Below are 17,617 nucleotides of genomic sequence, written 5' to 3' on the forward strand. Positions count from 1 at the left end.
ATTTGATTTTGCTTTGGATAGAGGCTGTCTGTCCTAGTCATTATTTCACACAGACACACAGACACACACACACACACACACTAATAATATAATAATCTAAAATGGCTGAAATTACATGTGTTCATTATGAAGTATATTAAATTACACACACACACACACACACACACATAACAGTGCTGGACTGGTCATAGAAAAATGATCTATGTTCTTCCACTAAATGTAAGGCTGTTATGCATGAATTAATATGCTGCTATGCTGTCTGGTTTTTGGAGACATCCACAAAGGTTTGCATAAGCTTCTGGGCTCATCTAAGTGGTACATTAACATTATGAAGGGATAGCGCACACTACATAATGTAATGTTTGCTGCCCCCCTCTGGATAAAAATGGAAAATTAATTACATCCAGGGGTTGGTGGTGAAATCCAAGTACCAAGTTTGGTCAGTACTGATATGGCAAAATTGTAAACATGACAAATTTGCCTATCCATTGAACAATAAATTATAATATAGCAATGATTTTAGCATGATTTACATGCTTATGTATTCATTACATTTACAAGACAATCCTGGCATATTCTATCAAATTTTGAATCCATGCTATTACACTATTATTATTTTCAGGGCATCCTTCATTTAAACTCATCTGTGCTTGTTTTCCTTCATGGCTCTTTACTGTAAACACAGCTTCACAGTGCCTGTGCTAGCGAGCAGTGAGGTCAGCTGTGGCTCAGCATTGCTAGGAGGCCAGTGAAACCTTTTTGTCCAGTGAAAGCTTTCAGAACTGTCACACCTGCTTAGGTCTTTAGCACCACTACCACCACCCTCCGCTCCCCTTTACCCCTCAGCCTCGCTCAAGGTTAACACACTCTGTTTGTGCATGTCAGACTATTCAAACTCGTAAAGAAGTGGCTGCTGACTGCTGTGGCCTTTGAGCTTGGCTGGGCTTGGCTATATATATTTTGTTTGTGCTGCTTTATCGCTCTCATTCTCTCTTTTCCAGGGCCATTGTTTAAATTCACAGGGCCCATGCAAGACAAAATATTTATGGGTAAGCCCATAGATTTACTTGCTTACTTTCTTACTTGCTTACTTTGTTTGTTTGTTTACACTGTTTATTTCCCTGTTGTTTCTGTCACATCCTTTTATTTAAAAAGCATTTGAAGATAATTGAGTGAGTTCTTTTATCATATTTCAGTATGTTGTTCCCTCAAAAAAAATTATCATCTTCTCAGCACCTGTTAGCAGGAAACTTGTGACAAAACATCCTGTGACCTGAGGCAAACACTTCCAATTTTTTTATAAGCTATATGTAGCAACACATTTAACAAATCTCTTCTGCTCTGCTGATAGCTGACAAATTATACATCAATTATGTTTAGGAAGTGCATTTCAAAGGAAATTTTAAGCTGAGTTAACTGAAATCTATAGAACACATCTTTCAATATAAATACAGTGGTAATACGTTTCACATTACTACACAGGAAAAATAATTGAGTGTATTAACACATGCTAAGAGTGAATTTTATAGTACTCTGATTAACAAATTAGTAAGAAATAGCACTCAATTGAATGTGGTTGTTCACCATTAGCTAATTTTTATATCGCCAAAAATACTTCGAAATATTATTATTGTGCATCATGCATAATTAATTCTAAAGTAAAGATCATGGTAAACCATTACTAATGACTCAAATAGTGCAAATCCTTCAGAAGGAATTGCTAATTATTTTGAACAGTATTCTTAAGTGGAAAAATATGATATCTCCTTGTAATGTAAGCTGTAAATTTATAAATAAGGGAATATAGTTTCTTAGTTGTTCTCAGGGAGGTTTGGAAAAAATAGTAGTTATTGATTAGCTAATAGTGAACTATACGCATTCAACTGAGTGCTATTACAAATTCGTTAATCAGAGTGTCATGATAGTTAGCAGTGTTGGGAAAAGTTACTTCATTAACACTTTATTTTAAGGTGACGTAGTTACACGTTACTACATGTACTTACTATAGTAATAACAGTACATATGCATAATTACGTACTGTAACTAACCAAGTAATAAGTAACTAACCAAACCCTAACCATAACTTTAAGTAAATGTAGTTAATTAATATTAACCAGCACTTAAGTACAATGTAACTACGTCACCTTAAAATAAAGTGTACTCGTTAATTTTAAAAGTATGTGTTACAATATTGCGTTACTCCTTATAAAAAGTTACTAATTGTGTTAATTAGTTACTTTTTATGGAAAGTAATGCATTACTTTTTCTAATGCTATACTTTTTTCACCTGGGCTGGGCTTGCTTATTTGTTTTTTAATAACAAAAAATATATATTTTTGGCACAGGAAATATAGGACACAGGAGAAGAAAGTTCTGCACTCCTACTTCAGCAATAAAAACAAAACAATAATGAAACACAAATGTGATGTTTAAAAAGTGCGTTTTGCTTATTAGTATATAGTTGAATTGGTTCGTCGAAGGTCAGCAGCAAAGACATTAATAAAGTTAATAAAGTGAGATTACATACATAAAGTATGTGTTATACATAAAATATTGCAGGTTTGCGTAATACTTTAAATATGCATTTCACTATTTTTATTCATTTTGAGGAATACTGAATCTGTTTTTGTGCGATGAGTAAATGCATAATCACATTTAGTATAGAACTACAATAACCATCATGTTCACACACACAACGCCTCTGCACCTTACTCGCGATTTTTTTCAACATGTCAGGCAATAAATGGGAAAACAAAGTAACTTGCATTACTTATTTAAAAAAGATATTTTCAGATATTATGTTTTAAATTTAAAAGTAATATGTTACTTTATAAGTTACTTGAAAAGTAATCTGATTACTTGTAATGCGTTACCCCCCAACACTGGTAAATAGTAGTTACAGATTGGTACTATTGCGTTGCATTTATTCCTGTTTAGTTATTCAGTAATGACGGAACAGTACAGTAACATAACTAGTAATCAAGCAGTATGAGAAAAGCTTCCATGGTTTTATTAACTGCTGTGGTATTGTTTTCCTGGAAGCACTGATGTTGGAGCTGCACATCAGGCTCTGACTTCACATTGTGAAGCCAATGAATAGCCATTTCAAGCCAAATTAGAGGGCAGATCTCGCTGAGAGGAATTGTTGCACTTATTTCTCCCAATGACCCGACATCCCAGACGAAGGTCATTCATCATATTAATATCTCTCTGTATCCTGTTTTTTTTTTCTTCTCTTGGAATGAATTCCTTAATATAAGACAGATGTGTGCATGGATTCATCTGAGAAAGCTTCTCAAAGGTTTGTTAAAGTAAAAATGAATATTTAAAAATAACTTCAAACCATGCAATCAGTTTGACCCAAAGGAAAGCTGAATATTGAATTTTTATTTTTTTTTGAAAATAAGTTAAAATTAGCACTCCCGATGCTGTCTTTGATGTGGAATAATACAGCGCTGCTTTTTGAAGTGCCTGTATAACACACTTCTCAACATGTCACAGCTTTACAGGAGATCAGATAATTAATCAGCACAGGGTTTGATTCCCTTTAACCTGCTTAAGGGCCCCGGGCTAGATGTGTTTCTTGAGAAACCAAAAAAAGCACAAGATGCTAATGATGCTGGAATAATCACCTGAAGTGAAAAACATTTTCAATGCTTTTCCACGCAAGCACAAACATGTACTGAGAGTGAAATGCCATGTGTAATGTGCTTTTCCCGCTCTCTCTTTGATCAGTTTCGATATAGTGCGAGTCTGGAGTCTTTATCCGCTGCATAGTTAAGCTCTTTCACCAGCATACCTGTAATGATAAAGAGAGATCGGGAAAAATACAGATGTTCTCTGCAGGTTCAGAGCCTGAAATTGCAGTTTCCTTAATAATGATCCGTACTGCAAGAATGTCTTCTAATGGTTTGTGATTTCTCAGTTTGGTTGCTGCGATACTTAATGTTAAAGTGCAATGCACACTGGGAGTATCGAGCTGGATTTGAGTCAGGTTCAAGAAAATAAAGGGCTGGTTTTGAAAAGAGAGTTGCTAGAGATGGTGAGTACTAAATTATAAAAGATGGTGTCATGAAATTATAATGAGCAATTAGAGAGTAGTGATAAATGACATTTGAGAGCCTCATAATGATTTCAAATCATAGTTTGCAAGTTCACCCCTTTTATGTGTTACAGGGAATCTCAAGGAGTTCAGAGCAAAAATGATACAAATAGATGGACAGATATTTTAGAAGAAAGAAAAGTCTCAGATCTTGCTACAGTCTCGGCAGCAATGCGATTACATACATATAAACGAAACAATTGTGAAACATAAGAAGAATTCATTTGCAAAAGCAGATAACTGATTTGGTTTGTTGTTTTTTTTAGTTAATTTTCATAAATTTCATGGGTTTTTTTTTATTGTGCATTCCAAGTAATATCAATCAAACTGCAGCCAGGTTGTTTTTATTAAGTAGCCTAATAATAACTAAAACTTACAAAATTAAAGTTCATTAAAAGTTTTTTATATATTAGCCTACAAGTTTGTTTTTTAGCAAAAGCAGACAAGTCCACATTTCATGTTTCAGAGTTAAACAAAACCAAAGTAACAACAAAAAAGTAATTGCAACGATATATAATAAAACACTCGGTTAATCGTTGTAAAGTTAATCTCCTCAGCTAACATAAACGCCTGACAAACTTTGTTGTTGTGACTACACGCGAAAGAGCTTTTCGGTCCCCTCACCACTGTAACGTGCTGCTTTAGCAAGGTTCCGTGAAAAAGTTTCAGCTTTTATTTTTCTTTTACGCCCCGAAGAAGATATCACGGGTCCATCAAGTTCGTTGAAATGATCCATCCTCGATCGCTTTTCAACTTTGATGAAATTCCTCGTCTCAGCTAGCCCTAGCGCGTCTTTTCGAAGTGCCTTGTCACCTGACCTGAATACTGCGCGCTGATTCGCTAAACCGGATTTATCGGGTTGTGCCAGAGCCCGTCTACGGAGAGCCTTGGCACTCCCTATTAGCCCCATTGTATAGATCTTGGTTGCAGTTCCATTAGAATTCCACTGGAGGTGATCGCGGGCGAGTGCAGACTGAATGGGAGTCTATGGGGCTATACGGCTAAATGTGTAGCTTTCACCCGATTGTCGTTGAGAAATCTCAGATTTTATTGTAGGTTTTGCAAGTTCAACATGGGTTATAGGTCGAAAGTTGAATGAACGAGTACTTATGTCCTTTCGATTTCTTACAGGTTGAGTTGTTGTTGCCCATAACACGCTAGCATTCTGCTAATGAACGCTGATTGGTCAGTGAAGGACTGATTACGACCAGAGATACCGCTTGATGGCATCGTGGCATCCGAAGCGGGACCAGAAACAAACAAAACAAAAACTCTTCTAGCACGTGTATTTACCTGTGTCAGCTGTGTTGTCGATGCCTCGAGTGAAAAGAAAGTGCAGAGCGCGAAAGCACCAAAGTGACTGAAGGATTGCCGTAAAGCTGTATGTCTGGTCGTACGATGTGTATGACGTCATTGACATTTTAAAAGACTTTTTAAAGCAAATAAGTGACTCTAAAAAATCTAACACCCAGCAATGTGTAATTTATTTGCATCTCCTTTCGAATACAACATTCAAATTACTAGACAAAAAATTATATCCTGAGAAAAGTGGATTTTGAGGGGTATTTTGCCATAGACCTCCATTCATTCTGCACTCGCCTGCGAGCGCCCCCGCATGGACAGAGACGTGTTACTGCAGCCAGTCCAGAAACCGGAAGTAAGCAGAGAGTGCCAATTCTCTTCCTATTAGACATTCTCTGGTTGTGCTCCATGGTTGTGCTGTTCACAAACAACAAGGTGCTTGTCGGTTTCTGCTGTAAAACCATAGACTGTATAAAACATGAACTCGCTTTGCCTTTACAGTGGACAAGCCCGGCTTTTGTGACAAAACATGTTTAGGGTTCAGAACGTGTTATATGTAGAGAATAACACACTGCAGTCAGTTCATCACTTTTATCGTTTTTTGCAAATGGACTCATATGACATAGGCTAACGATCTCATCTTCTCTGGTTTGTATGAGCAGATTTATACATTTAGGGGGGGTTTCCCAGACAGAGATAAAGCCTTTAATGGCCTTTTAAACCAGATTAACAGAAATCTGCTTTCTCTGTCTTGGTTTTAAATAGTCCTAGACTTGGTTTAAGTCCAGAGTTTAATAAACTGATTTCCCGGAGGAAGATTAGAGCTTAAATTAAACCTACTTGGAGGCAGGTTTAACTTCAGATTAACACCATGTTTCAAAGAAAACACATGTATTACTTGGACTATGTAAGTAAAGATCAATATATACACATGTGTGTGTATATATACAGTAGGCTACATTAACAACTGGCACCACAGACTAGCATCCTTGTTAGCATGTCTGCCTTCCACACTAGAGACCTGGGTTCAAATCCAGTTCAGAGTGGGTAGAGTGGGAAACTTTCCATTTGCTCACAATGTTTTTGTAAATGAAGTTTCTCGAGGGAACACAAAACATTTTGCGAGTGAACGCAAAGTTTCTTGAGGGAACGCAAAACATTTTGCGAGCGAACGAAAAGTTTCTCCAGGGAACGCAAAACATTTGTGAGAGAACACTATTGCATTGACGCATATTTTTTTCTCCCATCTCATATTATTTTTCCTTCACCATGTCCCTTTAGGGGCTTTGTAGATTCCACAGCCGCCATTTGCTTTAAAAGAGTTTTCTCTTGTTGAGTAATTTATGTTGATTGCTGTCTTTTTCTGCTGTCATTGTTTTCCTTGAATTTGTGATTGGATTCTCAGTTCCATGCAATTTTAAGCTTTTTATCATGGGCGTCGGAAGCAAAAAAAAAGTGGGTGGGTCCTCCCCCAGAAAAATGTTACTAATAAAATTTCATGTATTCTGATGCCTTTTAATTAAACAAGTAAACTAAACTCGCCACCACATTGTGCATTAAATCCACAGCTATCCGTGGATTAACCTGCTGATACCATGGTCATTTGCCAGCATTGACAACTTAAAGCGATGTTTGCAATATTTGACTGGAAGGGTACAACGGGCGTTTTTTTCGTCAGTTGCGGCTCGTTGAGAAATATAATGTAGCTATTTTAGCGGAAATGGAGTTTAATTCATTAGGGCATTCCTCAAGTGGAATGGATTTGACTGACGACGCTCTGAAAAGTGAACAGACATATGCGCTGAATGTAAAAGTGAGTGGGTCCAATATCATGGTCTTAAAAAGTGGGTGGGTCTTGTCCCACCCACATACAATGGTTCCGACGCCCATGCTTTTTATGGTCCATTCCATGTTTTATAGGCAACTTTTGTCATGCTAATTCAGATTAGCACAGTTGGTTTTAAATTAATCTGGTTTATTTTAGTTTAGGACTCCATAGTCCAAGTGTTAGTAATCTGTACTTAATCAGTGTTTCAGAAAGCCATTTTTTATGACACGATTAACTATTCTAGATTAAGGCCTACTCCTGTCTTAATTTAAACCCTGTCCTGGAAACCACTCCTTAATGATTAACTGTAAAGGTTTACATTACAGAGACTTTGACACAATGTCCATCAGGATGTGTGCCATGATGTGTGAACATTCTTACTTCAAGTTGTTTGATTGACTTGATTGAAACATTCTCTCAAGTGACTTTGTCTAATTGGATCAGACAGGCTTTGCCTTTGGTTTGGGTGAATGCTTGTGGTATCTACTATCTTTCTTTTTTACTCTGCTGGTCCACCTGACACATTCAAAACACACAATGTCGACAAGCAGTTTGAGGGAGCCGCAGGCATGGTTTGAAGTAAATGGCATACTGCCAGATTTACTTTGCTCATGAACTCAGCCATATACCTCAAGTCACGATTCAGCCGGCGTATTCCGTAAGCTATGAAGCCGCGTAGCCTCACATGAACTACTGTGCAGCCGACCAAATTAGGGTTAATAGCTAGTAATTTCCTTTTCTTCTTACTTCCAATTTGTCCCGTCCTTTAGGTGGCCTCCATGTGGTGTTTGTCATTCATGTCACTCACTGTAGGCCTTCATTGGGAAGTGTGCCAGAGCATTAAAAGACTTTATAATTACTCGTGCATCAAGATTAGCCCATCCAAACAGATTTCTCTTCTCCCTCCTGACTTTAGGCGATCTATATGTATTGAAACCGAGTAGACATTTAAGTATCTGCAAGGTCAGTGACATTAGTTGCGCAGTTCCCTTGGGGGAACCTCGAACGCTAAAGGTACTAATTATCGCTCACACGCTGCGCATTTTCAAAGAGCAGACGCTGATAAGATGCGAACAGGCAACGGACCGTGGTGTGTGTGTATTTGCATAATTCAAAAGCTAGGCTGAATATGAGCCTAATGTAAATCATCAACGGCCTACAGTGGAGATTAACCAGAACAGAAAGGAAGGAGAGCACCATGAGTAAACTATGCCACACGTACCAGGCCAGACTGTGCCTGATCCTAATCGCTTGTCAACGAATCAACAAGAGCCCTCAGCACTTGACAGCAAGACCTTGAGTATGGTTATCACCCTCGAGTCTTGTCTCAATGTCAGGCTGACCGTGTTCACGAGCACAAATGCACACCCCCGCGTTCAGTGCCTGCCAAAGACACAAACACTCGGAGGATAGAGGGTGTAAATGACCTTTTAGAGCACAGGGTTGAAAGACAGCAAAGAGCAAAGCGGAATATCAATTCATGTAGTGACTTCGCATCCATTGTCCATATTGCCAGTATGGCAATGCGAATATTTTTTTTTTATATATTGCAAAATATATTTACATAAATATATGTTTGATAATATATTTTAATCTAAATACGCTACCTTTCAAAAGTTCGGGTTCCGTTTTTTTTTTAATAGAGTTTAATACTTTTATTCAGCAAGGATGCATTTATTAATCAAAAATAAAAGTAAAGACATTTATGATGTTACAAAAGATGTACATTTCAATAAATACTGTTCTTTTGAACTTTCTATTTATCAAAGACTTCACGTTTTTGACAAAAATATTAAGCAGCACAACTGTTTTCAACACTGATAATAATAAGAAATGTTTCTTGAGCACAAAAATCAGCATATTAGAATAATTTCTGAAGGATCATGTGACACTGAAGACTGGAGTAATGATGCTGAAAATTCAGTTTTGCCATTACAGGAATATATATATATATATATATATAAATATATTCGAATAAAAACAGGTGTTATAATATTTCACAATATAATTTTTTACTCTATTTTTGATCAAATAAATGCAGTCTTGATGAACATAAGAGACCATCAAAAACATTTTTAAAAAATCTTACCAACCCCAAACTTTTGAACAGTAGCATATATTTATACTTTTTCATTTACTGAAATTTGTATTTTAACATGGAAATTTCCTCGCCCTTTAAAGTATATTTTGTAAAATATATTGAATCTGAAGGTGAAAAACAAATCAAATATCTTTTCTGAAGGTATTTTACAATGCAATTACATCAGCTAGATTTTTGCATTTTCTAAAGAAAATATGCGTGGGGTTTGCCTGTGCAGAACTTGCCGACACAATTTCCAGGGTCTTGTGGGAGGTATAAGGCATTGTTTGGTTGTTGCTAGGGTGTTATGGGTGCTTGCTAGGTGGTTTTGTCACAAAAGCTCTCTAAAAATACGATCCATTTTATCCTGCAACAGCCAAAAATCCAAGTAAAGTACTTTGAAAGGATCACATGTCTCCTCTTCTCAACAAGCTGTTTGATTTGTGATTCCATTCAGGTTTGAAGCACAAACAGAGCAGGACGAGTTACGCATCAAAGTTTAAAACTTTAGGTTAGAGGTTTGTTCGAATCCCTGACCCTAAGCTATTGTTTACTGATACATTTTTCAGCTATAACTGACTGTAATATTGATGTGAATCTATTCTAACTCTTCTTGCACTCTAATGGGCCCAAGTCAAAAGCGTTGGCGTAGAGGAGGGAAAGGAGGTCGAGGGTGAGCTTCTAAGACTCCAGACTGTGTTTCTCATTGTAAATGGATGGTGTCTTGCCTTCTGAAAGCTTTTGAAGTCCTCTCTTGATATAACAGGTCCGTAAAAAATCTGTGTGGCCGTGACATAAGTGAAAGAATGTGCCGCCAGGGGACTTCTGAGAGCGTTAATGTACCATCACCAGATTTAAAAAAAAGCCTGCAGGACCCCGGAGAGATGGAGAGGGGCACATCACATAGATTTCTCATTCATTCAGTAGTAACGGGAGTTTTATTTCAAATGTGCTTGCAGCGCATGTCATCAAAAAAGTATGAATAAAATAAACAGAAAAGCACAGAGATCATCCTTTATCTTCTCATAAACATCAGGGGGCTCAGATCTGTCAACGGGGTCTTATTTTAGAAGACAGATTATGAATCATGATCTGTAATCTTTAAAAATACTCTTAACTGCTGGAAATTGTCTGTTCTGTTCATTTGTTCACTGTAATTTAGGCAGACTAGATTACTGAATGTGATCTTGGATGACACAGCACTAGTGAAGTTTGATGTAGCCTCTATATATTTCTATATATTTATCTATCTATATATCTATCTATACTTGGTGGTAGAAACCTATAAAAAGAGCCTTATAAAAATGTTATTATTAAACAACAACTTTAGATGGACCTAGAGGCTTTTGCATCTGAAGTCTTCATATATATATATAGAAAGATATACACAAAGATAGTGAACCAGACGTGTGTGTGTGTGTGTGTCTGTGTGTGTGTGTGTGTGTGTGTGTGTGTGTATTATATTTATATACATTATTTGTGTGTCTGTGTGTTCAGTTTCGTTTTTATGGACTTTTAGTTTGCATTCATCAGTTCCTGTTTTCCTTTATTTAGTTTTCCCGCTTCTCCTTGGTTGTCATGGTAACTACTATGATTTCCCATCATATACGCATACACACATATCACATATATATGTATGAATATGTGTGTATATACACACACACACAGAGAGACATGCATGTATATACTGTATAATTATAATAAAAATATATATACATATTATAACAAAAACTTTTATGTTAGATGTGATTAATCGTGATTAATCGATTCGACAGCAATATATATATACCCCCTATATATATATATATATATATATACCCACCCCCCCCCACCCACAAATTACGCCCCTATATATATATATATATATATATATATGCTGTCAAATCAATTATCGCGATTAAAGTTTATATGAAATTTAAGTTCAAAAGTATGAAATCAAGTGAAAGTTCACATGAGCAGCATTTAATTTGAAATAGAAATCTTTTAGAACATGCACATTTGCACATTTTTGGAATGTGCATTCCATGAAAGACATAATTTTGTAAGACAGGCAAAGAACTCTTAGGCTTTAATCTCGCCTAGTTGCTGAACAAGCCCTTTCCCTCTGTTGCCTTTAAGGCAATAACATAGTGGCCATTTCCAAGGATTATACTATGATTTTCTGTTAGAGCCAGCAGTGTGGACAAGATTTTGACAGATTCAGGGCGGTTAGTGTGATTTCTTTTTACCCCTTTATAGTGGCTAAAATAGGACACACTGAATAAGTACGGGTGCCAAATCTAGAACTTATCTCCCTCTCAAGGGCAAACCAGAAACTAATGTTCTCCGCAATCGTCACGCTTTAATACTGAGCTCAGAAAACAGGAACATTTTATCACCTTTTTTTCCCTCCGTGATCAAATGTGAGACACATATAAGCAGAACTGACAACATAAAAAGGTGATAATGAGTTCACAACAGCAGCTGAGAAATTGTGACATCTGTACTGTCTAGCGAATCTTTAAGAGAGGATACCACTATTTTTAACCTCATACACAACATTTTAAATCACCTTTTAGATCTGTGCCATTTAAAAACTAAAGTGATAGGCAGTGCTTATCCTGATTGGATGACCTCTAATATAAGTCACATTTAGAACTGAAAGGTTAAGACCAGCTGTCATGACAATGTTTGTGCCATATAGACTGTAATACAATCAATTAAATATGAATGTGTCATTTGTATTTGTTTTACTATCTGGTATTTTATAAGAAAATGAAAGTGGTACTCAGGACATCTTCAATAACAGATGGCTCTGCTGCCACCTAGTGGTCAATAGATTAAAATGCTGTTGAACAATTGTGCAGTGTGTTTGTATTTTGTCATTATTTTTCTATTTTCATCACCATGACTGAACATTTGGAACACGTGGTGTATTCCTCCCAGAATCCTGCTATAATAAAGGGCCACAAAAGAACGTTCACATTATCAATTTCATTCCCACGATTTCATTCTTTCATTTCAGCTAAAATAAGCACTTTGGAAGCCCTTCTCATCCTATAGGCCTACTCTTTGACTGTGTACGTGCCCCAGGGGCCTTTAAGATTTTAACACGACCTGCTTCTGTTCTCTCACTGGCAGGTCAGCTTTACTCTGATCTTATTATCTCTGTGCCTCAGGAAAAGTTGTAGATCTTGACTGGAGCAGGCGTCTGCCCTCTAGTGACTGAAAAGCATGTCTTGTAGTACATCGATTGAAGAGGAATTTACACTCACGTAGGTTATTTCAGATTGCATCATTAAATATTTAGTCCAAAAAAAATGTCAAATTTCATTGCAGTGAATTACTTCATTACAGTCACCATGAAATATATATATTTTTTTAAATAAGAATATCGCAGTATTTATTATAAATGATTTATCTGTGAACATCGTTAATTTTAAAAAAAATTAAATAATTATTCATGTGCCCTCATAATCTTTAATCAAAATAACTTCCCCTCCCTCTTGCAGCGACTTCTCATCTCTTCTCTGATAACGTTTACTGGCGTGAGGGCGGTAAACCAGTCATGAGATCACAGCGACAGCAAACAACAACGATCCAGTAAATTCCTGATGGACAAAATCAAGTCCCGTAGTGACCGTACTACATTTTTTCTTGTTCGAGAAGCCTTTAAACTCGGATTTACAGTACACCATTAATAGGGAAGAAAAGACTATCACAAAATTCTGTTTCATGCCATTAGTAAGATAACTATAGATGTTGAATCTAAAAGTAAATCTTAATCTCAATTTAGAGTTAAATATTTAGTATACACATTTATAATGCCCTGGGTCCTGGGATGTGATTATACAGTTATCATTATATTATTACTTTAAAGCTGCATTCCGTAACTTTTTTGGGTTAAAAATTATCCAAAATATATGTTTGAGCAAGTACATAACCAGACAGTGTTCAATACTATCTGCTTGCCTTGGCTCGATTCAAAACGGTAAGCTTGTAATAATGTTTTTAATTCCAGTGGTACTGGTGGATTTCCGCGGGAAATCCGAGCATGTCTTTGCGTCATTACGTCACATCTGTACACATAAAGAAGGGGTCTCAGCTAGTAGGCTATGTTGCGTATGAGGATGTTGCGGTGGAGATTTATAGCCTTTTCTCACAGCACTTGATATAATTAAACTTATCAATTTGATGGCGGATCCAGAAAGGTTCAAGCGACAATCACCAGTGACAACTGGACACTGGAGATTCACCTGTTGTAAAATGCAAAAGACTTCGTTAGTGGCTACAGGAAAAAAGAGACTGCAACCGGGCCCATGCGAAAACAAGGATAAATATCGGAAGGGCATTATATGTTTTCACGCAATGCTGATGTTTTTAGCATTAACAATTTGAGAACAAAGTATAATTTGCACGGTTTGACGTGATATGATAAGATAAGGGATTGTTAGATTTAACCAGCACGATTTACTGCAATGCTTTTTTTCCCTTAGTTGGTCGATCAGAGCGAAAGTGGATGTTACTTACTTGTTCAGACGACATTTTCCGGTGAAAATTCTTATGTTGGTCATACTTCCAAAAAGTAGAATCTGTGGTTTCGAATGACGAAATCCACACCGCTGACTGACAGCCCCACATTCTTCTCAAAACATTGGATTCATCCGCACCGTGCCGAGGCACAACCCATGTAAAGTTGATAATTCCGTGAATAACTACAATTGCAGATTTCAAACAGTGATGACGGCAAAGAGGAAAAACTACGGACTGCAGCTTTAAGTTATCTAGGCTAATGTATTACATGCTACATTATTTAGGCTCTAAAATATGTTACATACAGAGGCCCAGAGAGCTCAACGCGCTGCAACTGAAGAAAACACATTCAAAATAGAAAGAACACCAGCAAATTAAGAAAACATCTTCATCAGTTTGACAACACGTGCTGAAAATGCTCACGATGCAACCAAATACAGATACACGCTGCAAATACTCACAACGCAACCAAATACAGATACACGCTGCAAATACACGCTGCAAATACTCACAACGCAACCAAATACAGATACACAATGCAAATACTCACAACGCAACCAAATACAGAAATGCACTGCAAATACTCACAACGCAACCAAATACAGAAACGCGCTGCAAATACTCACAATGCAACCAAACACAGAAACACGTAGCAAGTACTCCCACATGGAAAGAACCTATATGAGGATATATGCGCATATATGAAACCTATATGCAGTTTATATGCACATATATGCTGCATATATACAACATATATGCACATATATGATAATATATATGCTGCATATAGGCGTATATATGCCACATATAGGCAAAATTGAGGTGCATATGTGCATATACAGGCCATATAGGTCTCCTATAATTGTATTATACACAGAAAAACTATATATTAAAAGATAATTACTGTAGATAGATAGCATTATTATAAAATAACTTTATAAAACCCTAAATTTACAGTTTAACTTGAAAGTTAAATATTTTTTATGTAATTTGACATCATTTATCCGTTTTTCCACGGTTTAATAATCAACAGTAATGTACTGTAATTTAATTAATTTTGACTGTAAAATCAATTCTGTGTTTTCACGGTTTTTGCCTGTAATTTTGTGAAATGGTTATTTGCTGTAATTTATCGGAATCCGTCTGGAAACTTTGCTGCCAGAGATTTACCATTTGTATACAGGATTTTTATTTAGGCCTAGTAGCTATGGATTTTAATAATTTTACTAATATATAGGTAAACATATAGGTGCATATATAGGTGAACATATAGGTGCATATATGTGCATATATGTACATATAATATAGGAAAACGGCCAATTTTATATATGTCACATATATTAAAAACCTATATCAAAACCTATATTAAAACATACATGTTTATATAGGTTATTTCCATGTGGGCTCACAATGCAACCCAATACAGATATGCGCTGCAAATACTCACAAAGCAACCATATACAGATACGGGCTGCAAATACTCACAACGCAACCAAATAACCAACAAATTGTTGTCAAACTGGTGAAATTTCTTAATTTGCTGGTGTTTTTTCTATTGGCATGTGTTTTACCACCTTACATATCAGATCAGGGCTAGTTGTCACATGATGATGGTATCTCAGTAATACGTTTTGGAGTCAAAAATTGAATGAAGCAAACATGTATTTTTCTCGTAGATGTTGTATGAAAAACCTCTTAAATTAGGATAATTTAATTATTCTAAAAAGTATAAACATGTATAATAAACATTATACATCTGTAAACATCTATTTAATATAATTATATCTATATAACATCTATAACATATAGAAACATTTTAAATATTTTTTTAGAAAATCACATCTGCATATTATTCAGACAAGAATCTTACCTTTTATTTTTTGTTGTTTAAATTGTTTTGTTTCAATATTGTTTTACAATTTAATTTTTTCTTAAAAGCCTATAATACTGTAGGCCATTGTGACAAATTATAGCACATATTGTCATGTTTTCACAAAAGTCAGCCTGTGCTCAATTAACTGTATTAACTGTATACTACTGTATTCTACTTTACAGTAATTAATTAAAATAAGAATGGAAGACTGAAACCTAATATGCTATGTGAATATATATATATAGCAAAATTTACAGACTTTCAGCTGTTTGCAATGAACAAATCAAACAAAACGTCATGGAAATAGCTCTCAACACAACAAATGTGGTGTCCCCAAGTGGTGTCCCCAAATTCAACTGAAAATGCAACTTTTAATGACTTATGCAGTCTCAAAATTATTCAACCCCCTCAATAGAATCCCTCACAAGAGCACAAATCTGCAAAACAGGTGTTTTCTCTAGCACACCTGATGCAATTAAACAAGGGCTTCATTAGTTGCACCAAGTGTGCTTGAGCTAGAACACATGAAATATCTGAACTGGCTAGGTTTGTTGAGTGTCACACACTTGACTGCATGTTAGAAATATGGCTAAGTCAAAAGATTGGTCCATAAAGTTAAGAGAAGATATCATCACCCTTAACAAACAAGGAACAGGATACACAAGATAGCGAAGGCACTAAATGTTCCTAGAGACACCGTTGGAAGCATAGTTTGCAGGTTCAAAGTTAAAGGAACAGTGGTTACACTACCTGGACGGGGCAGAAAAAAAGGAAGCTATCAACAGTTGCAAACAGATTTCTGAGAAGGCAGGTTCAGAAAAACCCTCGAGTGACTGCAAAAGACCTGCAGCAAGACCTGGTGGCCACAAGCACTGAGGCTAGTCCTCGGCTGCTTTGCATCCTCTGGCACTGGAAACCTGCAGCGTGTGGAAGGCCAGATGGATGCATTTTTGTATATTAGGAAATCCTAGGAGAAAACGCCATGCCGTCATTGAGGAAGCTGAATCTTGGGCGTCATTGGACCTTCTAACAGGACAATGATCCCTTCCCAAGCATACCTCAAATTCCACCAAACCTTGGTTGCGGAAGAAGTCAGAAGGTTCTACACTGGCAATCAGAGTCACCTGATTTTAACCCCATAGAAAATCTCTGGTGGGATTTGAAGAAGGCGGTTGCAGCACGCAAACTCAAGAATATTACTGAACTGGAGGCCATTGCTCATGAGGAATGGGCTAAGATTCCTCAGAAACGCTGCCAGAAGCTGGTGTCTGGTTATACATCTAATTTTCATCAGGTCATAACAGCAAAAAGGTGTTCTACTAAATACTAAATAAAGATGCTTGCCATGAAGAGGTTGAATAATTTTGAGACTGCAAGTCATTAAAAGTTGCATTTGAGTTTGGGGAAACCACTTGAAACATGTTGAGCTATTTCAATTAATTTCACAAGTTCACACTTACAAATAAGTCAGAATAAATGGTATGCGTATTTGGCATGCTGTCCGAGGAGAGGGCTCCGAGCTTGGTATTTTGGCCCGAACCCAGAGTACTCCCCCACCGTATTCCTGACTGTGCTAGAAACAAACCAAGAGTGAGGAGTCGGGGTGTTTGAGGGATGCTGAAAACTGTCAAGGAATGTTGGTGAGTCGACTCTGTATAGGCGTCCTCTCATGCTGATAGGATAGACGTGGCATTGCTGATGACGAGTTGATTGGATGGATTATTTGAATGTGCTCCTCCCGAACTTCGTTAATAAAACATCATTTGTTTGATTTGTTCATTGCAAGCATCTGAAAGTCTGTAAATTTTGCCAATAAACCTGATTTGCAATGGGGGTATATAAAATCTAAAAATGATGAAAGTTGTCTGTGACGTGCAGATTTGTGTGTGTGTGTGTGTGTGTACTGAAATATCATAGGCT

The sequence above is a fragment of the Abramis brama genome (genome assembly GCF_963993115.1).
Source record: "Abramis brama genome assembly, chromosome: 12".
Classification (NCBI taxonomy): Eukaryota; Metazoa; Chordata; class Actinopteri; order Cypriniformes; family Leuciscidae; genus Abramis; species Abramis brama.